Source organism: Adiantum capillus-veneris, chromosome 5, assembly GCF_014529385.1.
Source record: "Adiantum capillus-veneris isolate H3 chromosome 5, ASM1452938v2, whole genome shotgun sequence".
NCBI classification, from domain to species: domain Eukaryota; kingdom Viridiplantae; phylum Streptophyta; class Polypodiopsida; order Polypodiales; family Pteridaceae; genus Adiantum; species Adiantum capillus-veneris.
Genome location: NC_140935.1, coordinates 33,254,514 through 33,279,993, shown reverse-complemented (window position 1 = coordinate 33,279,993; position 25,480 = coordinate 33,254,514). Strand labels below are relative to the sequence as shown.

Below are 25,480 nucleotides of genomic sequence, written 5' to 3'. Positions count from 1 at the left end.
TAGAGGTGAGCCTCGCCCCACTTATGTAGGGCCAACCACCATGCTACACGACCCTAGAACTAAGGGGAAAATACGAGGGAAATGGAAAACAGGGCAACAAAAGTCCTTAGGGCCCGGGGAAAAACTTCAATGGCTAGGGAATAAAGGAGAATGTGCATTGATTACAGAGCTCTCAATAAAATCACCATCATGAACAGATTCCCTATCCCAAGGATCGATGATATTTTCGACAGACTTCATGGATCCTCTTGTTTCAGTAGGATTGACTTAAAAAGCGGATATCATCAGATCAGAATCACTCCGAAAGATGTCTACAAGACAGTCTTTCAGACAAGCTTTGGTTTATGCGAATTTTTGGTGATGCCCTTTGGACTTACAAATGCTCCAACAACTTTCAATGAATGATGGATAGGATTTTCCGAGAGTATCGGTCTTTTGTTGGTACTTTCTTTGACAACATTATAGTTTTCTTCAAGAATAAAGTAGAGCATCGACACCATCTGCAACAGATCTTTCAGACATTGTGCGAGCATAGATTGGTTACAAATACCAAAAAGAGTGAGTTTTTCTTGCTGGAGATACATTTCTTGGGACACATCATCTCAGGAGTAAGAGTACAGAGATGGACTCGGCCAAAATTGAGACTATCCGCGATTGGCATGACTTGAAGAATGTTCATGAAGTTCGAAGCTTTTTGGGCTTGTGCTCTTATTATCGGCGGTTCATTCGGAAGTTTGTAGAGATAGCTTTACCTTTGCACTTACTGACTCAGAAAGGAGTCCCTTTCTTGTAGGGATACAGAAGTGATTGCTTTTCAGACACTTGAAGAAAAATTTGCTACTGGACCAGTGTTGGCTTTGCCAGATTTGCAAAAGCCGTTTGAAGTTTATTGTGATGCTTGTGGTGGTAGTCTGGGAGCGGTCTTGATGCAAGAATGCGATGTGATTGCTTATGAAAGCAGAATGTTTTCACGGCCAGAATTAGTAGCACATGCTTATGAGAAAGAGCTATTGGCAGCGCTCTTACACAGTGGCGACACTATTTACTCAGAGCCGATTCCACAGTTTTTTCAGATCATCAGAGTCTACGCTACTTCTTGTCATAGAAGCAGCTTTCTTAAAAGCAGTGCGATGGGCTAACATCTTGTTACAATTTCACTTCTAGATTGTCCATGTTCAGGGATAGAAAAACTTAGATGCATTGTCTCGAAAGCCCCTAGTCTTGGCTTTTTGTGCGATTCATTACATAAGCTTTGAGGATATGGTTGACCAGTACGTCATAGATCCTGACTTTGCGGACATTTTTACTCGGATACAGAATGGGGAGATAGTTTCATGGTATTCCATACGGGATGGCTATTTGATGAAGAAAACGATGTTGTGTGTTACACAACCTTTGAGGAAAAAGGTCTTGACCAAGTGCCATTGTCCACCTTTTACGGGTCACCGCAGCATCGATACCACCTTGCAGGGAATGGAGCATTACTTCTATTGGCCGAGACTCAAAAAGAAGGTGGACGACTTTGTTCGTAGTTGTTTAGTATGCCAAAAGGTCAAGTTTGACAGTCATAAGGTACATGGATTACTACAACCTTTACCCATTCCCACCCGCCCTTGGGAAAGCATTGCTATGGATTTCATCTTTGTTCACCCGAAGCCAAGAGTGGGCACGATGGCATTTGGACTATCATTGACAGATTTAGCAAGCAAGCTCACTTCATTCGAGTAAAGAAAACAATCAAGCCAGACCATTTAGCGAAACTGTTCATTGCTCAGATATTTCGGTTACATGGCATGTGTCACGATTGTGAGGTATTCTTTATCTATGTAATACCTTCTTCACTTGATTCTTTTGTAGATCCGAGACCCCGATTCTCCAAAGGATGCGTCTCTTCGTCCAAGAGTTGCACATGTTTGGTGAATAGCCATGCCTCTTCAACGAATGACTGCACCTTTACATCGAAGGGTCACGACTCTACAGCAGAGGGACACGAATATTGGCTTTGAGTCATGTCTTTTGACCTATGGTCATGTCTTTTCATCGTGTCTCTTCAGTTAATATATAAGAACACCCTTGTAACACATTTCATTAATTCATCAATCAAACACAGAGCCTTCTAAGTCTTATCTCCGAGTCAAGTTTAAGTTTCTTAAGTTTTAATTATAAATTTAAGTACTTAATTAAGAATTAGTATCTAGAATCCTTACGATGGTATCATAGCAAATTTTTTTCGCGAGTCTTGAAGGTTGTGAGCCTCTCATTCTCGCCGCTTAGTGCTAACCCTTACCCGGAGTTGTATGGAAGAAGCAAAATGGTGGTATACACACCTACACACGAGCATGAGGTAACTCTTACCCTACACTATCTGTAATTCATACATAATGCAGCAATACGGAGGGATGGCGTACCCGATGTGTGTGCTGAAATTCCTTGATGGAAACCAAGCAATGCACCTCTTTATCAACACCTCTTCAACGGGCTGTGCCTCTTCATAGCCGCCCTTGCCTTCTCGACGTGTCTCTTCGCTGTGCCTGTAACAAACTGTTGACGTGTCAAGCCTTGAAGAATGGAGCCAACTTACAGATGTTGGCCGAGGGGCTTAAACCCTAAGAAGAACAGGTAACAGAAGAAGAAGTCCTATCAACTTATGGGGACCCCATCCGATGGGGCCCGAAGTGGCATAAAGTAGGACTCAGACACACACACAAGAATTGCGAAGTTGGGTGATGACGTGGCAGATTTTAAAAAATCACGCTGGCTAATGACGTGGCATGTTGTATGGATTTCCGCGTTCTGCGCTGACTGCTGACGTGGCAGGTTGTACGAATTTCTGTGATTTACGTTGGCAGCTTTTTGGCATTGCTTTTGGACCAGATGCTTTTGAGTTTGAAGGCTTTTCACCGTGATTGCTTTTTAGGCCAAGGGCCTTTAAATATGAGGTTAGGGTTCATTCTCTGGTATGCTTTCTGGAGAAGGTGCAGAGTCTGGAGTATCGGCTTGTATTGTGTTGATGCAATGTAAAGAAATACCGAAATGGGCGCCAAGGTTTGAAATACTCTTTGGGGTGGAATTCCGCCACTCTGTGTCGCGTGTCGTCTCTCTCTTTTAGTTCAGTTGTTATTGAAGTGCTAAAAGTTTGTTCAGTCTGTTCTTCTCTATTGGCACGTGGTACCCGTCTTGTGACAGTGGTATCAGAGCGTGCCTTTGTGCAAATCGATGGGCTGGTTGTCACTTGGCTGCTTTGCTGAAATTTTCACGCACCCCTTCGCCAGTGCTCGCACCTCTTCGCGGAGAGCCATGCCCTTGTGTGAAGCGTTGGCTTGAAATCGCTGGACTGAAGCGTTCGGCTGAATTCAGCGCTGACTGAACTTTTTCGCTAGTCTTTTGTTTTACGTAAAAGAATCAACAACGCTTAACTTTTAAAATAAGCCAAAGGTCTTAAGTTAAGTGGCCGGCCAACCCCAAATTGGCTTGGCCGCCCCAAATTTAATAAAGTGTGGACACAATACTAATTTGATAATTATAAAAATCACAAAATGACCAGCGGCAGCCAGGTTTGCTCCCCTCCCTCAGCGCTCGCACTCTCTCTACCACCACTCTGCGCGCGCGATGGCAAAGGACTTCTTCGACGTGCCCGTGCCGTACCTCTTGTGTCACAAGACGAGCACCACGTGCCAATAGAAAAGAACAGATTGAACAGACTTTTAGCACTTCAATAGCAACTGAACTAAAAGAGAGAGACGACACACGACACGGAGTGGTGGAATTCCACCCCAGAGAGTATTGGCCCCAAACCTTGGCGCCCCTTTCGGTATTTCTTTATATTACATCAACACAGTACAAGCCGGTACTCCAGACTCTGCACCTTCTCCAAGAAGCATGCCAGAAAATGAGCCTAACCTCATATTTAAAGGCCCTAGGCCCCAAAAGCAGTTTACAGTAAAAAGCCTTCAAACTCAAAAGCATCTGGTCCAAAAGCAAAGCCAAAAAGCTGTTAGCGTAAATCACGGAATTCCGTATAGCAGTCAGCGCAAAACGCGGAAATCCGTACAGCCTGCCATGTCATCATGCCAACGCAATTTTCAAAAATCTGCAACGTCATCAGCAGCTACGCAATTTCTTGTGTGTGTGTGTGGGCGGGCTCTGCTTTATTTTCTTTATGTCACTTGGGGCCCCATCGGACGGGGTTTCCATTAGTTGGTAGGACTTCTTCTTCTGTTACTTGTTCTTCTTAGGGTGGCCCCTCGGCCGACATCTGCAAGTTGACTCCCTTCTTCAGGGCTTTGACACGTAGTAGTTTGTGACGTCTCCCCTTCTTTAAAGAGAGTAATCGTTCGCGATTACAACATATCTGCAAAACAACTCAAGTTAGCTCAAAAATTTCCGAGGGTCATTCCGAGGGACGATCAATTTGCTCTTTTTGTTAAGGAGTTAGCTTCTCCTTTCGGCTCTTTTGATCAAGGAGTTAGCTTCTCCTTTTGTTCAGATAGGAACTCTTGATATTCCGGCGTAGTAAAATTAGCCATCACACCCAGACCGTACTGATCTTTCACGTGTCTTAATGCACTAAAATTACATACCCAGGCTATCTCATCCAATTAGGATGTTAGGTGCAGTGGAATGAATGTTTGCGCTTTGCTCAAGATGAGTGCTCTGAACTATGCTCAAGGTTCCTTTTGTTCTTATGGAAGATAGAGCCTTCCGTTCTTAATGAGAGAATGCTATGATCACAAACCAAGTGAGTGGACACTGTGCGTGCGTTTTGAGAGGCTGAAAATGATGATTTTGTTTCCGTTTTGAGAGGCTGAAAATGATGATCTTCTGCAATGTCTAGGGCTGAATCTGCTGCAATTTCTCCATCGAAGGCTGAAAATGAAAACGCTGGCAGCTTTGGGGTTGACCAAAAACGCTAGGCTGATGTTCTGCTGCTGGGGGATCTGATGCACAAACGCTATCTTGTTGGTTCTGTGGCGATGATGCTGGATCTTGAAAACGCTAGGCAAAGCTGATGCAAAAACGCCAGTTTGTGCAGTTTCCAAAAACGCTAGGTGAGGGGTCTTGCTTGGAGGGGGAAACCGCCAAGGTTCTGCTGAGAAGTTGCCTGCTGAGCTTGGCTCCTGTTGCCTCTTCTGCCATTTAGTGCTAACTTGGGTTTGCTTATATATTTTCTTAGCAAAATTGCCCTATCTACTTTTGTTGGAAAGTCACTTAAATTAATAAGTGAAAAATGTCAAAAATAGGGAAAATAGGCTAAATGCACTGGAAAAATCCTCTAACTGATTTTAATGGATTCTGATGGGAATACTGATGATCATGCTGTGTGCAACCAGAGGATATGTATCTATACTAAGTGATTGGGCATGCACGGTCTACGAAAAGACTCACAAAAAGTGCCAGATCACTTCTACTCTAGACTTGATTGGATTGACTGAAACCCTGATCATGCTGTAGCTTGTCCACGGACACATAGGGCTGGATGTGTCACGTGACATAGGAATATTCAGTAGTTGGCACATCACAATGCAACACAAATGCTTACATATGCATGTTACAAGACACAACAAACAGCGCCGCTGAGCACTCCCTCGAGACAAACGGTCTGCGGTATGAAGCTACTCAACGACTACCTCGTCACTCCCCCCGCAAATAACCTAAAAAGGCTCGGGCCATGAGCTCATAGGATTGCACAACCAAACGCTCCCTAGACCGCAGTTTGCGTCACTTGGAGGTTCAAGCTTACAACCAAATGCTCCCCAGGCATTGGCCAGCGTTGTTCGGAGGTTTTCTAGCATACAACGGAACGCTCCCCAGGCATCGGCCTGCGTCGTTCCGAGGTTCAAACAATACCAAAACAGTATTTATCACTTCTCCACCCGGGAGTAAAATCACCAATCATTGAAACCAGTATTAAAACCAGAGTTAAACAATTCAAATCGGCACCAAGGCAGGTTGAAACAGATAGCATCCATTTCAAACAAATTCCAAACAAGATCACCAAACAAGTTCTCAAACAGATTCTCAGACAAAATTCAAACTTAAAAAGCAATCTCGACATCAGCCGAGCTCGAAAAGTCGGCTGAGTTTCCATCTTGAAACCTGCACCAAAAATTAGGGTTAGGTTCCTTCCATGAGGTTGTAGCCGAGCACAGCATGGTCCATCGGCTCTTGGACAGAGAGTGTTTTCGTTGGCGGCGATGGTAGTTGTAAGGTGCAGCGGAATGAATGTCGTATTTTCTCAAGATTAGTGATCTTTATTGCTCAAGGTTCCTTTTAGTTCTTAGGGAAAGAGAGAGCTTTCCGTCTTGTAGAGTGCTGTGGTCACGAACAAAGTGAGTGGATATTGTGCATGCAAGTGAATGAGACTGAGAGAAGGAGAGAGAAGAGATACGACACCGAGAGGTTGTAAAACCCTCCTCCGAAGGCCCCACTCTCGTCGACGAGAGTGGTCTACTTTGATTGCACAAGGTGTACAATGCGTATGCAATGGATTGATGCAATGAGACTGTGCCGATGACGACGAGGTGATGACGATGGCGACTTAGGCTGAAATCTGTGAACTTCTTGGTGGCTGAAAATGACTTTCTTGATGGGTTCATGGCTGAAAATGACTGCTTTTGTCGGGGTCGAGATGATGATGAAAAACGCTGGACTTTCTGCTCTTTTTGCTGCGTTTTTGGAGATGAATGCTTGGCTGAAAAACGTTGTGACAGCAGAGGTTTCTTTGCTGAAAATTGCAGTTTTCCAAGTGCTAATATCCCCTTACCGGCTACGGTTGTTCTGCTGCAACTGATGATGAAAACACTGATCCTACTGAGGTGTTCCTAGCGTTAGTACATACTGAAATCGCAGATCTGCCAGCAAATGCTAGCGTTAGTAGTTCTTGATGGGGCTGCCCCCAGATGGGGGTAAAACGCTAGGGCAAGATGGACTTGGGATGGCGATAGCAGACTCTGGAAAACGCCCAGGAAGGGAGGGATAGGCTATGGTGAAAACGTTGGCTTTGGTGGGAGTGGCCTCGCCAAGGGGGTGGAGAGGGTCTTGCTGAGAGAGGGTGGGACACCTGTTGCTTGGGGAGGCCTGCTGTGTCTTTGCTGATTTGCCAATTTGTGCTAACTTGGGTTTGCTTATATATTAACTTACCCAATTTGCCCTACTGAGTACCCAACAAAAGTCACTTAATAAATAAGTGAAAAATGTCAAAAATAGGAAAAAATGGGATAAAGTCATCTGAAAAATCCCCAAACTGACTGTAACCGGCCCGAAGGGCGGTAGACGTTGGCTTTCACCCGAAATTCTTTACTTTAGACACACACACAGAGCACTTTGCAAAGAGAACCTGCGACGGGAATTAACACTTAATCACACACACGGCTCGGAAGCTAGAATGCTCTGAGCAGACGCCGACAACCTGTAGGCCCCAAAATTGGCGCCCCTTTCAGTATTTCTTTACACTTTGAGAGGGTAAATTTACAAAGTAGAGTCCTGGGAATCCTTTACCTGTATCCAGCTAGATACCACATGATTTGGCCAAATTTCGGCAGCATAACAACCCCAAAACTTGTGCGAAACCAATTCCCCTGCTGGAACTCACTTCCACTGGCATAAACCCTCTGATTCTTGCCAAAAAACAATAAATTCAGCACGCTGTATTTACTGGTTTTTGCCCTGTTTTCAGCCCCAAACAGTCCCCTAACTGTCCTGTGCCAGTGGGGCACTATTCCCAATGGTTCTGGCATCCATATGGCTGAAAAACAGTCAATTTACAGCGCATACACAGCGTTGAAAACACACCTGTATGGTGAGGTTATGACCCTCACCGGTGCCTGCTTTGGAGTAGCAGTTAGCTACCCTTGTTCTTGCTCAAGGAGGCTCTTGCATTAGCACAAAGGCATGAAACCACACAGCTGTACATCGGTCAAATGAAGAGCCCTCTTGTGGGGGCATCACATAACTGCACGTAGGGGAGAGAGAGAGCAGTGTGTAGCGTGTAGGGCATCACTCCTAGCACCACACTGTACATGAGAGGGAAAGAAAGCACTCCATAGCTCTTAACCTGTGAGACAGGCTCTCAATGAAGCATCCCTCCAGCATAAATCGAGCGCCCTCTCTTCTGCCCTTGACCTGTAATGCATCTGTGAACAAATAGATGCAAAAAGGAGAAGATTTCCATGGCTGCCAAAACGTGCGTATCGTTGAAAACGCAGCAAAACAGCCCTGCAAACACGCATCGGATGCCTTCCAATGCTGAAAATGAGCTCCTTGGACCTAGGCAAAGTCATGGGAAGCTCAAAAATGGAGAGAAATGGCTGAAAATCAAAGTTAACAGCCTCCAAAACTGCTCCCAAAAGTCAGTTACGGGTTCTGTTCTCCCAGACTTGGTAAATTGACCAAAAAGTGCCACTTGGCACTCATACATGCAATTTCCCCGCATTGGGCTTCCTACTTAAAAATCTCTCAACTGGTGCATCAGTTGACTTTGCAGCAAAGTAATGAAATGTTCCCTTGGTCATACCGAAGGTAATGACGCGAACACATTTCACGTTCCAAAATAGCAGTTCCCTAATTTTTAGGAGATGCTTCCGTCGAGCTCCCGCTGGTCTTCTGACCATCTATCCTCATTGGGACCGCATCCAAAAGTGCAATATGGCCTAACTGTCGGATACTTTCTGTTGGTGATCCCACCTTGACTTTATGCCTTTATTGAGTTCACTTCCTAGTATCCACCAACTTGCTAAGTGCGACGGGGGGACCTATATGATCTTGCTCTGAGCCTAGACATCCTCTTACCATACGAATTCCAGTGCCGACCACTATCCATCTGCGGGTGAAACTACCGTTCACATTGGCCATGCAATGTCCGACCGTTTGCTACTTTAAGAAGAGGGTCTCAAAAATAAAACAAAACCCCTTGGAAAGAAACCAACAACTAAAGTTAGCAGTTGCCACGTCCCCGTGACACTGATTCTGATGGAAATGCTTATGCTTATGCAAGGTGCAACCAGAGGATATGCATCTACACTGAGTGACTGGGCATGCACGGTCTACGAATAGACTCACAAAAGTGCCAGATCACTTCTAATCTAACTTGACTGGACTTAACGGAAACCCTGCTATGGTGTAGCTTGTCCACGGACACATAGGGTTGGGATGTGTCACGTGACATCCCCTCCTTTTTAAAGTGAGGTACTGGTACCGAGTTGCATGGCTTCCTTGTAGTCTGCCAACAACTCTGGATAATCCTTGAAGAACTCTTCGTCTACCCACACCGCTTCATGGGTTCCTCGATCTTTGAACTTTAGAAAATACTGTCGTACTTGTTTCTTCGAACCATGGCGAAACCGATGCAACAAGACTTTCTCTGGCTCCATGACTTCTGCTTCATCGATGATCTCCGGTTCTTCTTCTTCCGAAACGTCCTTTGGAGGTGCTCCCTGAAACACTTTCAACCAAGAAACATGGAAAACGTTGTGCATTGACCATGAGTTAGGTAACTTCAATTTCATTGAAACCTCATTAATCTTTTTGATGACTGGAAATGGACCATACATACGAAAAGATAACTTAGGACATTTCTTTCCAACTTGCTTAAGACTCTGTTTCATAATTCGTAGATACACCCAATCTCCTTTCTTGATCGAGACCTCCTGACGATGCTTGTTAGCCTGTCGAGAATAAGATTCCTGAGCCTTGCTTAGCCGAAGCTTCACACTCTCAGAAATCTGATCCAATGACTGACTCTCAGCATTGGCATCAGGCATTTGACTGACCGATCGAGTCAATAGTGACTGGAATCGGCGGCCAAAAGCTGCCTCATACGGAGTTCGACCAATAGCAAAAGAGACGGAATCATTGAGAATAGCCTGAACCAATGGGAGATAGAGCTCCCATTGAGACTGCTGATCATGAACATAAGACTTCAACACATCAAAAGCCAACTGATTATATCCGTTTGATCATCTGGCTGTGGATGAAAAGCGGATGAAAAATTCAACTTTGTGCCAAAATTTTCAAAGAGTGCATGCCAAAAATTGGACGTAAACTTAACATCCCTATCTGAAACAATGGACTTTGGCAAACCACAGAGGGGGTACCAATGCTTTATGAACAATCGTGCAACATCTTGTGCAGTAACTGTGGTCTTACAAGGAATCAACATGTAGAATTTGCTAAAACGATCAACAATAGTTAAACATTGAGTGTTCCTTGAATACTGACTTGGTGGTAAGTTAGTCACAAAATCCATAGAGATATCTTGAAAAGGTCCCTCGGGAATAGGCAGCGGAAGGAAGAGGCCTTGCTGCTTACCCCGAGGAGCTTTTACTTTTTGACATATAGTGCAATGTGTGACATAACTAAACACATCTTTTCGCATTTTAGGCCAATAGAAAAATCGTTCAATCTTTTCCAATGTGGTGTTCATACCCCTGTGCCCACTCGTGAGAGAGTCATGTGCATCATGCAATATGGCTGGCCTGAGAGAGGGCAACACACATAGACGCTGACGAAAAAATAACAATCCATCACGAATGAGATAGTTGCTGGGCCCTTGGGAAGCAAGTGCCTGCAACCAATACTTACCAAACTCCGAATCTGCATACTGGTTCTTCATGCTGTCAAAAGACTCACCCTGTATAGAAAATGTGGTTCTTGACTCAAGAGCCAAAATCTGACCTTTGCGACTCAATGCATCTGCAATAGGGTTAGCTTTTCCAGGCACGTACTTAATCAAACCGCCAAATTGCTCAAAAAATTGTGACCACCGCGCTTGGTGATCACTCCAATGTGCACTAGGCATAGACTGTAGCCACTTGAGGGCTTGATGATCTGTGCGCACTGTAAACTCTCTACCATACAAAAAATGCTTCCAATGCTTAAGAGAGTGAATGACAGACAAAAGTTCTTTATCATAAACTGAATAATTCTTTTTCGCACTATTGAGCTTCCGGCTAAGGAAAGCTACTGGGCGACCATGCTGCTGGAGCACAACGCCTATGGCGACATTGCTCGCATTCGTCCATACCTCGAAGGGGTCATCCCAAGAGGCAAGGATAAGACACGGTGCTTCTGTCACCGCAACCTTGAGAGTTGCGAAAGCCTCAATGGCTGCCTCGAGCAAGTCTACGCGCTGACGGCGAGTCTTTACCTCTTTCAAAACATCAGTCACATAGGTGCAGCAATGCGTGCAAAATTCTCTATGTGCGAACTATATGCTTGACATAAACCAAGAAAAGAACGCACATCATATGCAGTTTTGGGCAAATCCCAATTACGAACCTGTTCCACCTTCGCGGGGTCTAGCTTGACGCCTTTTGCAGAAATGATATAACCCAAATAAGTGACTTCAGTAAGAAAAAATTCAGACTTCTTAGCTGCAATGTAAAACTAACACTCATCCAAACGAGTTAGTACCCTTTCAACATCTCTTTCATTTTGTTCCCACGATGCAGAAAAAATGAGAATATCATCTAAAAAGATGAACACACATACGCGTACCATATCACCGAAACGACCTACCATGAGACGATTGAACGTACCCACGGCTCCTGTCAATCCAAAAGGCATAACAATATACTCCCATTGCCCTCGCTCGGTGCGAAAGGCGGTTTTGAAAATGTCGCCTTTGAATACCCGTACTGGTATCCACTTTTGAGATCGACCTTGCTGAAAACCTTTGCCTCATTGAGCCTATCGAGGATATACTCAATGCGAGGCATTGGAAACTTGTTCTTGACGGTCATCTTGTTTAATGCCCTGTAATCAACACACAAACGAGACGTACCATCTTTCTTGCGAACGAACAAAATAGGGGCAGCAAAAGGGCTTACACTAGGACGTATGAATCCTCTAGCCACCTACTCTGTGAGTTGTCACTCTAACTCTTCCTCCTGTGACTTGTTCAAACGGTAGGGAGCCTTACTGACAGGCTGCGCTCCCTCCATAAGCTCGATGCGATGGTCCTCCGGCCGCTCCGGTGGGAGACGAGGTGGAAGATCATCTTGCAAAAAGAGATGTTTAAATTTCATAAACAACTGCGAATACTTACCTGGAGCTTGAATGCTCTGGGAAACTGGGGCAGCATAGATGAATGCCGCTTGTGCTCCTCGTCGTAATTCACGCTTTACCTGCATATGCGAGATGAGAGGCAAAGAATGCAAGCCCTCCTCAACACGAATGATGAGGGGGGAATCTGTTTTGGTATGCAAAGTGAGAGTGAGAGCCTCCCAATCAACGAGAGGGTTCAGTTCACGAAACCACTTCATGCCTAATAAATATCATATCCTGAGAGAGGAGACACAAGAAATTTCCTACGAAAAGAAGCTTGCTAAACGGTAAACATCACATCAAGGCACTCCTTCGTGATGAGAGAGTCCATACCAGGAGCGAAGCCAGAAACCTCGATAGGAGATTTTTGACTAACCTCTAGGCGGGCTCTCTCAACAAGAGGGGGACTAATCACATCATGCATACTGCCTGGATCAAACAATATGATAAAACGCTGTCCTTTACATGACCATAACACTTCATGAGAGATTCATCAATGTGTGTGTCAGAGTCATGAGAAGATGCAGGTTGTGTTGTGACAGAGTTTGTGCTAGCTGTGGGTGCCTTTGGTTCTTTAGATGGGACTGTCTTAGGACAGGCCTTCTTAATGTGACCCTTAACGTGACATTGAAAACATCTACCTTCTTTAGCATAAATCACTTGTTCTTCAGGCGTGATGTATCCTCCTATAATTCCTTGAGAAGCTTTTTTATCAAGGGTTAGCTTAGGTTTTGCAGGTGCTTTAGCTTTACCCTTAGATTCATTGTTAGAGTTCTTTTCCAAGGAATTAGAGGAAGAAGGGCTAGAAGAATTACCATTCTTACTATTCTTACCGTTCATACCATTCTGTGTGTTCTGAGAATTCTGCGGGGTTCCTTGAGAAGTCTTGTTTTCCTTAGGCTTTCCTTTGTTGTGCTTCATCTCGTGGGCGAGAGCAATTGCTACCGCTTTGTTGAGATCGGGTGGATCGAGTATCTCGACATCATACTTGATATACTCGTCCAATCCGTAAAGAAATGCCTCCTTGCGCTTCTTCTCCGATTTGCGTAATTGAGTGCCGAGCTGCAAAACCCGATTAGAGAAAGACATAACCGGCATACCGTTTTGCTTGAGAGCTCGCCAATCGTCCTTCAGTAGTGCAAGGTACTGAGGTGGCATAAACCGTGCCTTGAGCTTGTCTTGGAAATCAGCCCAACTAAAAGAGAGGGGCGTGAGATCGTCGACTGCCTCTAGGTGCGCGGCTAGCTGTGCCTCTTGCCATGCCTGGTACCAATTTATGGCATCACCGGCAAGGTACATAGCTGCCGTCAAAACTTTGCTATTGCCTGTTTTCTTAGTTGTCGCAAAATAAGCATTAAATTGATGCAACCAAGAATGAATAACAGTAGCATCCATCTTACCGTCATACTTACTGAAAGTCAACTTCTCTGTGACTGGATTGTGTGAATCCGCATCATGGCTTGCGCCACTCGACGAACTCCCACGATCTTTGGGTGGTGCGGTCTTCGAAGCTAGGACTTGGGAAATAAATTCTTGATTACGAATCTCCCTTTGAGCTTCTCGCTCGGCGTCCCTTTCTGCTTTGCGTTCTTTTCGTTCAGCGTGCTCGCGTTCGAGAGCAAGTCGATGTTCTTCCTGTTTTGCGGCAAGAGCAATGCGCTCTCGTTCCTGAGCGAGTCGATTTTCTTCTTGTTTTGCAGCAAGTGTGGCGTTTCTTTCATCGCGCTCGCGTTCCTTGGCTTCTTGTGCACGGTCCTTTGCTGCTTGTTCTTCTGCTTTGCTTGCGAGTTGTGCCAATGCAACTCGATTCGTTTCTTGTTGTTGTGCCATCATGTCCAACATCGACTTGACCATCATCTCCATAGGAGTGAGGACAACTCGTGGTGTAGATGGCGAAGGGGGAGGGTTGAAAAAATCTCCTGGTGGGTAGAATCCTTCGTCGCCTCTCTCATGCTCATCACCTGAATGCGAAGTATCCATGCCGCTTCGGGTGATGACCATGCACTAGGATCTTTGGTTCTTAAGTTCACGAGGAACTTGGTTCTTGAGGTTCTTGAGTGCTTGGGTTCTTGAGGGTTTCTTTCGCTTGCAAATCGCGTTGGAGAAGGATCTTCTCTTCACCCTAGTTCTACCCTTTTCTGCGGCGGGCGCACCCCTTGGCGGCCTTGCGCTCACACCAAGGTTGCTTTTTCCCACCTCACGTCGATTGGCCGGCCGCTAAGTGCACGGTCCGCTCTCAATGAGTGAAAAGAGACACAAGGGGAGGCTGGACAAGCCCTTCTTTCTTGGGATTCCTGTCACTCTTCAACAAAACACGATTAGGAATCACCACGCCCAAGTTCGTGCGATCGCAACAAGCAAAAAAAAATTTCTTGTGGTTCTTTCCTTGAGTAATGCAGAACACTTCCAAATCTTTGATACCAATGTAAGGTGTAGTGGAATGAATGTTGTATTTTCTCAAGATTAGTGATCTTTATTGCTCAAGGTTCCTTTTAGTTCTTAGGGAAAGAGAGAGCTTTCCGTCTTGTAGAGTGCTGTGGTCACGAACAAAGTGAGTGGATATTGTGCGTGCAAGTGAATGAGACTGAGAGGAGGAGAGAGAAGAGATACGACACCGAGAGGTTGTAAAACCCTCCTCCGAAGGCCCCACTCTCGTTGGCGAGAGTGGTCTACTTTGATTGCACAAGGTGTACAATGCGTATGCAATGGATTGATGCAATGAGACTGTGCCGATGACGACGAGGTGATGATGATGGCGACTTAGGCTGAAATCTGTGAACTTCTTGGTGGCTGAAAATGACTGTTTCTTGATGGGTTCATGGCTGAAAATGACTGCTTTTGTCGGGGTCGAGATGATGATGAAAAACGCTGGACTTTCTGCTCTTTTTGCTGCGTTTTTGGAGATGAATGCTTGGCTGAAAAACGTTGTGACAGCAGAGGTTTCTTTGCTGAAAATTGCAGTTTTCCAAGTGCTAATATCCCCTTACCGGCTACGGTTGTTTTGCTGCAACTGAGGATGAAAACGCTGATCCTACTGAGGTGTTCCTTGCGTTAGTACATGCTGAAATCGCTGCAGATCTGCCAGCAAATGCTAGCGTTAGTAGTTCTTGATGGGGCTGCTGCCAGATGGGGGTAAAACGCCAGGGCAAGATGGACTTGGGATGGCGATAGCAGACTCTGGAAAACGCCCAGGAAGGGAGGGATAGGCTATGGTGAAAACGTTGGCTTTGGTGGGAGTGGCCTCGCCAAGGGGATGGAGAGGGTCTTGCTCAGAGAGGGTGGGACACCTGTTGCTTGGGGAAGCCTGCTGTGTCTTTGCTCATCTGCCAATTTGTGCTAACTTGGGTTTGCTTATATATTAACTTACCCAATTTGCCCTACTGAGTACCCAACAAAAGTCACTTAATAAATAAGTGAAAAATGTAAAAAATAGGAAAAAATGGGATAAAGTCATCTGAAAAATCCCCAAACTGACTCTGATGGAATCTGATGGAAATGCTTATGCTTATGCAAGGTGCAACCAGAGGATATGCATCTACACTGAGTGACTGGGCATGCACGGTCTACGAATAGACTCACAAAAGTGCCAGATCACTTCTAATCTAACTTGATTGGACTTGACGGAAACCCTGCTATGGTGTAGCTTGTCCACGGACACATAGGGTTGGGATGTGTCACGTGACAGTAGTCCCAAGATAGCAATCTGCAAGGTCATCTGCTCGTGAAGAGACATCTTCTGAGAGATGTTGAGAAATTTCAAGTTATAATCTGCTAGGGTTTCCATGGGAAGTATTTCAGGATACCCCACTATGTTAGAAGTTGCACTGCGAAGGAAGATGTCTAAAACCATACAACTTCCGGCAAAAATTTTCTTGAAAGCTTGCCAAGTCCTTGGAGTGTGCTGCTTGGTAGCTGTAGACATCAACATCTGCATGGCACTGCTTTTGAGAAAAACAATGACTTGAAACAAATCTTGGATCCTTCTCTTGCAAGTGATCTTAATGGCTTATGCCCTATAAAACATGAGCGATGAAGACCGGAGCGCGTCCGATGCGCGATGAAGTAAGGATGCACGAAGCTAAAATTTCCAATGAGCTTTGGAAGTGTGATCTTTTTGTGTCTGCTCTTTGGTGTGACCAGTACGCTTCCAGAAAAGCATACGCCTGATGCTCTGATACCACTGTCACAAGACGGGCACCACTTGCCAATAGAAAAGTTTAAAGAACAGACTGAACAAATTTTTAACACTTCAATAACAACTGAACTGAAAGAGAGACGACACGCGACACGGAGTGGCAAAATTCCACCCTAGAGAGTATTGGCCCCAAACCTTGGTGCCTCTTTCGGTATTTCTTTATATTGCATTAACACAGTACAAGCCGATACTCCAGACTCTGCACCCTCTCCAGGAAGCATGCCCCTAGGCCTCAAAAGCAGTTTACAGTAAAAAGCCTTGAAACTCAAAAGCATATGGTCCAAAAGCAAAGACAAAAAGCTGTCAGCCTAAACCACGGTATTTCGTACAGCAATCAACGCAAAACGTGGAAATCCGTATAGCCTGCCACATCATTATGCCAGTGCAATTTTCAAAAATCTGCCACGTCATCAGTAGCTACGCAATTTCTTGTTTGTGGGTGGGTGGGTCCTGCTTTATTTCCTTTATGTCACTTGGGGCCCCATTGGGCGGGGTCCCCATAAGTTGGTAGGACGACTTCTTCTGTTACTTGTTCTTCTTAGGGTTTAGGCTCTCGGCCAACATGCGCAAGTTGACTCCCTTCTTCAGGGCTTTGACACGTCAGCAGTTTGTGACATCTTGTATGTAGACGAGGTCCTCGAAGAAGACTTGCCGGCGAATCCTCTTCCTTCACAGAGGTTATTGTCATTCTGGAATCACCCCTACCCGAGCCGGAGGTCGTCATACTTCTCGAATCCTTGACTCCAGAGCAGGAACCCTCTCCAAAAACAGTTCCTGCTCTCGAAGTATCAGTTTGTGAGCTTATTCCAAGTTATCAATTACTTGCTATAAGCAGTCAGCATGACTGGATCACAAGATGGGGACGACAATATTATGCTCGAGGATCTGATAGCAGTTCTCAAGGAGTAGATGACAACACTTTCCACGAGCCTCGCATCACTTCGCACTCGCTTAGAGCAGATGCAGACGCAAAACACTTCTCGGAGTCGTCCTACAACTTCTCGGATGACTAATGCTACTTCTTCGTCACCTTCTTTTGAGGCTTCAATGGCTGACCAAGAAAAACCACTCAAACCAAAGGCTTCGAAACTCAAATTTTCTCACCCAAAGCATGGTTTCTCACCTTCGTGCGAGCAACAAAAGTCTCAGCATGAATATTCTTGGAAATGTTATAGTTCTAAGCAACCTACTTCTTATTGAAATCGTCAGCAACAAAAGCAGCAACATGAAGCTTCCAAAGGATCTCATCTTAAAAAGCAATCATCCATTTCTAGATGGGCTTACTTAGTGGCACATATATTTGACCCTAATCGAGTACTCGGTCGTGAATGCCGCGACGTTGGACAAGTTCCTCGTCGCGAGCCATGCTGTTGCTAAATTGGCTTTATCTTACACAAAAATAATTCAAAATGAATTATTGGATTTATAAGTGAGAGGGTCTTCTCGCTTGGAACCCCAAGGAAAAATAATTATTGAAATTTTAAGTGAGAGGGTTTTTCTCACTGGAGACATCCGAGTACAGAGTATTCCTAGTGCGTCATTCAAAGTAATGAAGGGAGCACTGAGAACGGGAATATCTGTGAGGCCACCAGGAACGGGTACTTCAAATGCGTCACATCGGATGGGTGACAGGGAGCATCGGAAAGAAGTATTCGACCATCCGAGAACGGACGTCTTTGATGTGTCATAGGATGGGTGACAGAGAGCATCGTGAAGGAGATTGTACCGTAAGTTCGGTAGGAAAGGACTAGGTGATGGGTATTCAGGTGGGTGACAGGTGCATCGGAAAGGGATTATCCATAGTCAGGAGGAAATTCCGAACTGTGTTAGAATTGTGCACAAGGAAAAGCAAGCACTTGAATGAAGATGGGTACAAAGGAAACTTTGAGGAAAAACAGATGCTTTTTGAGAAAGCGGGATTGCTTTTCAGGAAAGCAGATGCTTTCCTGCGAGGAAGTCTATGTCTGCATTGCAACTGTGTACTTGATTGCATCCAGGACGCCTGGGAAGTGTTGTGAAAGCATTGTTTTAACTTATAAGGTTTTATTGAGTTTTTGGGCAGATTCAGACTATTTTAAAATATGCCGGCCGCCCACTTAATAAGTGGACAGCCATCTGATAAATAAGGCAACAGATCAACCAGCGTTTTCTCTCTCTTTTTTTGGCAGAACAAAAAAAAAAAAAAAAACGGCCGCGATCTCTACGCGAGCAGCTATTCGTGCCCGTGGCCAGGAGCTATAAAAGCATCATATGTCCTCCCTCAGAGGGGAGGATCAGTTTTTGCAAGAAGGAGATGCTGCTACAGAGTTCACCCGCAAAGAAGACGTTTGCCGGTGATGCCCATGGCTGCCCCAACTGTACCCGATGTCGCCAAGACCTAGTGCGCAAGTTCCCTCGCAAAGAAGTGTCCATGGAGCGTGTTTCCATCGCGACAAGCTGCTGTTTTTCTCTGTTTTCAGCCCATAAACGTCGTAGACGGAGCTGATTTACGAGAAGGAAGCCGAGAACACACCTCTTTTGTGTGTAGGATTGGAAGAGAGGATTTTCTATGTAGAGATCTCTTCCGGGGAATTGCTTTTCGAGAACCGAGTTGCGTTTCGAGCGTCCAGACTTTGAAGGTAACGATTTTCATGTTATGATCTCTGAGTATTTGATTGCAGGTGTACTTCCTCTTCGTGAGGGAGTAGGAGCAGAGGAAGGCATGAGCCTCTGCAAGAGAAAAGTGCTTTGAGGAACTAGAACCAGATCAGCCCAAGGGTTTCGTACCTGAGTTTGGGAAGTAGATCCACGGATCAGAGAGATGTAGTCTCTCAAGTTGTGATCCGGAAGTTGGGATTCCCAAGTAAGGACTTCGTGTCCGGGAAAGCAGAGTTGTTCTGTGGGAAGAGGACTCTGGAAACAAAGTTGGAAAAAAGAGTTGTAGGGATGCCATGCCCTTAGTCTGGAAGGTGAGATCCAGAGGTGAGAACCTTGATTCTCGAGAATTTGGAATAAGGAACGGAAGTTCCTTGGAATAGGGCTTTGCCCTAAGAATAGGAAGCCGAGGCTTCCGGAAATCATCAAGTCTTATTCTAGAACGAACGTGGTAATACGTTTGGTTCAAGTGCTTGTATAGACTTCTCCTCAGTAATAAAGATACTATTACGGGGGGACCAGCCCATCTTCTGGTCCCCAGTACTGTGTCGATCTTCTCACTCTCTCTCTCTCTCTATCTATTTCTCTCTATATCCTCTGGCTTCAGTAATAAGTGATAAATCCTATTTATCTGAATGTATTTTATATTGTTATGCGATCCCGTTTGTGACACGTGCCCTACATTTAAGTTTTTCTTGTCTGATGGTGGTAAAATTGAAGATTTATTGATCCTTTCCTTGTGCAAGAGGATCCTTCAGAGGTCTAAGAGGCAACAACTCCCTCGACCTCTGTCACAAGACATGCACCATGTGCCAACAGAAAAGAACAGACTGAACAGACTTTTAGCACTTCAATAACAACTAAACTGAGAGAGAGAGAGACAACATGCGACACGGAGTGGCGAAATTCCATCTCAGAGAGTATTGGCCCCAAACCTCGGCGCCCCTTTCGGTATTTCTTTATATTGCATCAACTCAGTAAAAGCCGGTACTCCAGACTCTGCACCTTCTCCAGGAAGCATGCTAGAGAATGAGCCCTAACCTCATATTTAAAGGCCCTAGGCCCCAAAAGCAATTTACAGTAAAAAGCCTTCAAACTCAAAAGCATTTGGTCCAAAAGCAAAGCCAAAAAGCTGCCAGCGTAAATACGGAATTCCGTATAGTAGTCAGCTCAAAACGCGGAAATCCGTACAGCCTGCCACGTCATCATGCCAGCGCAATTTTCGAAAATCTGCCACGTCATCAATTTGCGTGTGTGTGTGCGGGTCCTGCTTTATTTTATCCTTTATGTCACTTGGGGCCCCATCGAACGGGGTCCCCATAAGTTGGTAGGACTTCTTCTTCTGTTACTTGTTCTTCTTAGGGTTTAGGCCCCTCGGCCGACATTTGCAAGTTGGCCCCCTTCTTCAGGGCTTTGACATGTCAGTAGTTTGTTACATCCCCCTTCTCAATTGGAAGCCTTAATACCTGTTGAGAAAGCCGAAGATTTAGAAGATTTTTGTTCTTGTGTGACAACCAAGAAACGCATAATCCTTTTTTCGGCCGTGATCTAGGCAAAAAAATTCGCCTCTTCATTGCCCTTGTAGAATAAAGTCTCTCTCTCTCTCTCTCTCTCTCTCTCTCTCTCTCTCTCTCTCTCTCTCTGATCAAATACCAAATGCAGTGGTGAATGATAATTCTTCAAACTTGAAGACTCCAGTCCTCACCTTCAGCAGAGCAAAGTATAAAAGAGAAACAGACTCTTGCAGCACGACTTCACTCGCTGCGATTGAATCTTTGGACACAACTTGTTCCAGTGATAAACCTTTACAAATGGATATACCTCCAAACACTACTCTGTCTCAGTTTACGACATCCCTTCAAAAGGATTTTACTGTTCGAGACAAACCAATGGAATATCTTGCAGATTTCAAACCAATGATCATCACTAAACAGAAAACTCAAGTCAATTTACTAAAAGTTTCACTTGAAGCAGATAACGATTCAATCTTTTCTTGGACAAAGCTCGACGTTACAAATGACTTTGACAAAGGCATTGATCAAGTTGCAGATATGATTAGTTTTCAGTTTGGCAAAATAGTTATGGTCAATAACAATGCCATGACATAGGACTTAACAAAAAGAGCTTTGGGTGCAAAAGCACTATAACAATACATTTCCTTCTCTCGGAGTTTTTACAACTATCCCTGGCTTTTATTTTAAATGGGAGGGAATATCATGATTGTGTCGTATTCTTTATCTTTGTACCACCTTCTTCACTTAATCCTTTTGCATATTCCAAGACGTACCAGATCCGAGACCCCAATTCTCCAAAGGATGCGTCTCTTCGTCTAAGAGTTGCACCTGTTCAGCGAATAGCCATGCCTCTTCAGCGGATGGCTGCACCTTTACGCCGAAGGGTCACGACTCTACAGCAGAGGGACACGACTATTGGCCTAGAGTCATGTCTTTTCATCGTGTCTCTTCAGTTTCTATATAAGAACACCCTTGTAACTAATTTATTAATTCATCAATCAAACATAGAGTCTTCTAAGTCTTATCTTTGAGTCAAGTTTAAGTTTCTTAAGTTTTAATCATGAATGTAAGTACTTAATTAAGAATTAGTACCTAGAATCCTTACAGCATGCTTGAGACCATAGTCCGTGACAGAGATCCCCGATTCACGAGTTTGTTATGGAAGGCTATTTGGGAGAACATTGGCACGTGGTTACAGTTCTCGTCATCTGTCACGTGACACATCCAACCCTATGTGTCCATGGACAAGCTACAGTACGACAAGGGTTCAATCAGTCCAGTCAGTCTAGATTTAGAAGTGATCTGGCACTTTTGTGAGTCTGTTCGCAGGCCGTGCATGCCCAGTCACTTAGTGTAGATGTATATCCTCTGGTCGCACACAGCATGATCATAAGCATTCCCATCAGAATCCACCAGGGGAATTTTCCAGTGCATTAAACCTATTTTCCCTATTTTTGACATTTTTCACTTATTATTTATAAGTGACTTTTGTTGGAAAGTAGGTAGGGCAATTTTGCTAAGTTTGTATATAAGCAAATCTAGCGCTAGCACTTTCAGGCAGAAGAGGCAGCAGGAGCACCATTTCTCAACTGACAACTTCTCAGCAAGAACGTTGGTGGCGGTTTCTCCTCCAAGCAAGAACTTCAATCCCTAGCATTTTTCATCAAGATGTTTGAAGTTTGGATTTTGGCAGAGTGGGGCAACTTGAAAATGCTTGCCATCGAAACTATGGACAACTATAACCAAAGGTTTCTCGACGTGTACCTTCTGGTGTCCTTCTTTAAGTTCATTTCCTTGGAGGACCAGTGCAAGCGCTACACCATTGGACTACCATAAACTCCGCAATCTCTCCAAGCAAATCTCTACCATGCAAGAGCTTAAGGACCATGCCGCGGTCGGCTACAAGCTCATGAAAGGAAAGCCGGAGTTTACCACAAAAGAACCTCCGTCCACTAACCAGAACTCCCGGCAACAACGAACAAATTCTTGGGAATCCCGTGAAAACCAATCTCAATGGCCTCATTTGACACAACGTCAACGAGACGCCTTGTTACAAGAAGGCCGATGCTTCGAATGTTTCCAAACAGGGCATACGTAATACATGTCCTGAGCGAGCCTCGACGTCCTCAATGCAACCTCTTGCTCCCACGTCAGACAGATCCCCGGGGCCACCTCCGACCAAGAAGGCTAGACTTGCTATTGGACTAGTACCCGATATTTATGGTATACACCTCCAGAGTTTTAATGAATTATGTAGAGCTTATGGAAAAGTCAACGGCTTGAAAGCCCTTATTTTCTTTGACCCTGGAGCTATGGAAAACTTCATCCATCCAGAATTCTTGAAGCAGATGCACTTTGATTATGATGCAGAGGGTGGAGAAATTGAAGCTGAGCTAGCCACTGGGCAAACTCAAAAAAGTGGTACCGCTCATTGGTGCACTTCCAGTGACTATACAAGATTATCATGGAAAAGCCGATTTCCACATTATGAAGTTGGGCAATTGCGACGTTCTCTTGGGCATGCCCTGGCACGACAAGAATGATGCAACTCTCCAGGTCTGGAACCGAACCATCATCGTGATGCAGAAGGGCAAGCCCATTGTCCTTAAAGTTCGGTTGTCCGAACAAAACCCTGAATGACCTCTCTAGTTGTTTTCTAGTTAGATACTTTTAAACATTGTTTGAGAAAGTATTGTTTGAAATGGATGCTATTTGTTTTAAACCTGTTTTGGTTCCGATTTGAAATGTTTGACTCTGGTTTTAATACTGGTTTCATTAATTGGTGATTTTTTACTCCTTGGTGGAGAAGTGAGAAATACTGTTTTGGTATTGTTTGAACCTCGAAACGACACAGGCCGATGCTTGGGGAGCGTTTCGTTGTATGTTTGAAAACCTCGGAACGATGCAGGCCGATGCCTGGGGAGCGTTTCGTTGTATGTTTGAAAACCTTGGAACGACGCAGGCCGATGCATGGGGAGCGTTCCGTTGTATGCTAGAAAACCTCCGAACGACGCAGGCCGATGCTTGGGGAGCGTTTGGTTGTATGCTTGAACCTCCAAGCGACGCAGATTGCGGTCTGGGGAGCGTTTGGTTGTACAGTCCTCTGAGCTCATGGCCCGGACCTTTTTAGGTTATTTGCGGGGGGAGTGACGAGGTAGTCGTTGAGTAGCTTCATACCGCAGACCGTTTGTCTCGGGGGAGTGCTCAACGGTGCTGTTTGTTGTGTCTTGTAACATGCATATGTAAGCATTTGTGTTGCATTGTGATGTGCCAATTACTGAATATTCCTAATTGGATGAGATTGCCTGGGTATGTAATTTAAGTGCATCAAGACACCCGTGGAAGATCAATATGGTCTGGGTGTGATGGCTAATTTTACTACGCCGGAATATCAAGAGTTTCGATGTGGACGAAAGGAGAAGCTAATTCCTTGATCAAAACAGTCGAAAGGAGAAGCTAACTCCTTGATCAAAAGAGCCGAGAGGAGAAGCTAACTCCTTAACAAAAAGAGCAAACTGCGGAATGTCCCTCGGAATGACCCTCTGAATTTTTTTTTGAGCTAACTTGAGTTGTTTTGTAGATATGCTGTAATCGCGGACGATTACTCTCTTTCAAGAAGGGGAGATGTAACAAACTGCTGACGTGTCAAAGCCCTGAAGAATGGAGCCAACTTACAGATACTGGCCGAGGGGCCAAAACCCTAAGAAGAAGAAGTAACAGAAGAAGAAGTCCTACCAACTTATGGGGACCCCGTCCGATGGGGCCCCAAGTGACATAAAGAATAAAAATAAAGCAAGACTCACACACACAAAAGAATTGCGAAGCTGGTTGATGACGTGGCAAATTTTCTAAAATCACGTTGACTGATGACGTGGCATGCTGTACGGATTTTCGCGTTTTGCGTTGACTGCTGGCCTATCAGGTTGTACGGATTTCCATGATTTATGCTGACAGCTTTTTGGCTTTGCTTTTGGACCAGATGCTTTTGAGTTTGAAGGCTTTTTACTGTAAATTGCTTTTGGGGCCTAGGGCCTTTAAATATGAGGTTAAGGTTCATTCTTTGGCATGCTTCTTGGCGAAGGTGCAGAGTCTCGAGTACCGGTTTGTATTGTGTTGATGCAACATAAAGAAATACCGAAAGGGGCGCCAAGGTTTGGGGCCAATACTCTCTAGGGTGGAATTCCGCCACTCCGTGTCGTGTGTCGTCTCCCTCTTTCAGTTCAGTTGTTATTGAAGTGCTAAAAGTTTGTTCAGTCTGCTCTTTTCTATCGGCACGTGGTGCCCGTCTTGTGACACCAGATACTTAGAAGATTCACAATGTATTTCATGTGAGTCTATTGAAACCCTTTAAGGGTGAGGTGCCAGTTGATGGGGAGCCTGATGAGCAACCCGAAGTAGAAGAGAGCGAGGAGATACTCGTTCCATAACAGATTTTGGCACATAAGGAAAGAAAAGTGAAAGGTAAAGTGATTCGGCGGTTCTTAGTGAAATTTAAGAACTATCCGGCATTGGATGCGAAGTGGATGAAGGAGGAGGACGTAGCAGATACTCCTCAGATTTTGGAACTTTACCTTGAGGCTTTCGATTTAGTTGCGTCTACTTTGAAAGGTCCCGTGGATCAGTAGAGTTGAATCTGGTGCAGAAGGGACTGCACAAGAGGGAGTCACTCTGCTCCTTTGTCATAGATTGTCAGGATGGAATAGAGTCACTGATTTTCCTTTGGATTTCAAGGATACTGTTGTGATGACAGTATTTTGCTGTATGACTTTATGAATGATGAAAATGGGAATTCTTGAAATTGAACCTGAATGATGTGTATCCTTTCATGTGATTTGTTGAGTGCAGGAACTGAAAGACGAAATGTCTGCAGCATTTTGGTCTTGAGAATCTTTACAGACATGGTCGCAATAAGGACTAGTTAATCCGACATTAGTGAGGTCCGGGATGGATCTAGATGCGATTACTAAATACGTTGCTGACAGTCATGGTCTGATATTTGGAATGAATCTTTATGTGATTGATTTGATGTGGATGTGATGTCATGTGATGTGATGTGACTGTCGTCTTTGTACAAGTGCTAGATGTGTTGTGTCTA

General features: G+C 44.7%; 1 protein-coding gene across 2 annotated transcripts in view; it reads left to right on the top strand.

The window, feature by feature from the left end:
- The window catches only part of LOC147457112 (syntaxin-52-like), a 64,865-nt gene that overhangs the window by 554 nt on the left and 38,831 nt on the right, over positions 1-25,480 (top strand). The window lies entirely within an intron of this gene.